The sequence below is a fragment of the Momordica charantia genome (genome assembly GCF_013281855.1).
Source record: "Momordica charantia cultivar OHB3-1 chromosome 3 unlocalized genomic scaffold, Mcharantia_2.0 BLBB01000003.1, whole genome shotgun sequence".
NCBI lineage: Eukaryota > Viridiplantae > Streptophyta > Magnoliopsida > Cucurbitales > Cucurbitaceae > Momordica > Momordica charantia.
The window spans coordinates 10,699,380-10,700,828 of record NW_028275161.1 but is presented as its reverse complement, the minus strand read 5'-3'; the positions used below and the strand labels follow the sequence as shown (position 1 = coordinate 10,700,828).

Below are 1,449 nucleotides of genomic sequence, written 5' to 3'. Positions count from 1 at the left end.
TCCAACTCCTTTGACTGATTAAATCGTGCTCAAACTGATAGTGGAACACTTCTTCTACACGTATGCATCGGTTGGAACCACCAAAACGCATTGGAAGACGCGTTTCATTAAGGGCAAAGTTGGAAGAAAAACAGTTTTCTGCAGCCTTCCCAGGCGCCTGGCGCCTCCCATGTAGATATTTCCGTCTTTTTGCTTCTTTTGATTAATTTGCACTCCCAAATGATCCTAAAATGTCATAAATACAATATAAGCCAACCACAAACCATCATATATGAATTTTGCATGAATTGGAACTCAAACGACCGAGAAAAAGTCCGAAACAAAGTTAAAACATAGTAAAAACAGCATCTAAAACCTTCTTTTTACGCATGTAAACAAGCGTAATCAGGAAGTGGTCTTTTCTTATAGCTTTATTAAGCTTCCGGTAGTCCATACATATTTTTCAACCTTTAATTGTCCGAGTGAGAATTAGCTCATTTTTTGCATTCTCAACCACTGTCATTCCTCCTTTCTTTGGAACACATTACACTAGACTGACTCATTCACTGTCTGAGATTGGGTATATAATTCTAGCATCCAGCCACTTAAGTATCTCCTTTTTCACAACTTCTTTCATTTCAGGGTTTAGCCTCGACTGTGTGGTTCCACTGTATTCTAGATTAAGTCTGCTACAACATCATCTACCACCAGACCTTTCGAATTTGTTGAAAAAGTAGTCCTGGATTTCGACCATTGATGCTTGCTGCTTGAAATTATCTCTTGGATGTCAAAAGCTTCTACATACGGCTTTGATAGTAAAGTCTCATTCGCCGTGGCGTCTATCACCAGCTGAGTTGCCTCGTTCAACCTTTTATAATAAGTTTCTATTTGTATACAGCCCGGTACTCCATGATTAGGACACTTTTGAAGCAATCCCTTGAATTTCTCCCATGATTCACTTAAATATTCTCCTGGAAGCTATTGAAAATTATTGATTTTGCTCTGTAGCTCCGCGTTCTTGGAAGGTGGGAAATATTGCATAAAATTTTTTTTTGCTAAATCATTCAATAATGTGATCGATTCAGCTGGTAAGGAATTCAACCATGCTCCAGCAGTATCCCTTAAAGAGTAAGGGAATAGCTCTAACCGTACTTTAAATGAATTTGCCACTTGCATGAAATATCGCAGATGCCTATGAGGACCTTCTGATGCTAATCCATAAATGGTCCCACAGTTTGGACCATTTGAAACATTGCCGGCTTCAGCTCAAATCTATAAGCTTCAATTATAGGATCTACTATCACAGGATTGAAGTCATAGAAGGCTGGAGCCGCATAAGCTCTAATTTCCTGCTTTGTGTCATCTGCAAGCAGGACAACATTCCGGGGAGGCACTGGGACAGTAGCTCCAGCCCTAGCTCCTTCTATCATCTCCAGTTCCTGTTCAAGCCGAACTGGTGCGTCCGGATTC

General features: G+C 40.2%; 1 non-coding gene across 1 annotated transcript; it reads left to right on the top strand.

Moving 5' to 3' along the window:
* The first annotated feature begins 883 nt into the window (after nucleotides 1–883).
* LOC148212364 (small nucleolar RNA R71) lies at nucleotides 884–989 on the top strand. The gene has a single exon (XR_015790063.1). It is a non-coding gene; the product is annotated as a small nucleolar RNA R71 (small nucleolar RNA).
* Nucleotides 990–1,449: the final 460 nt, after the last annotated feature.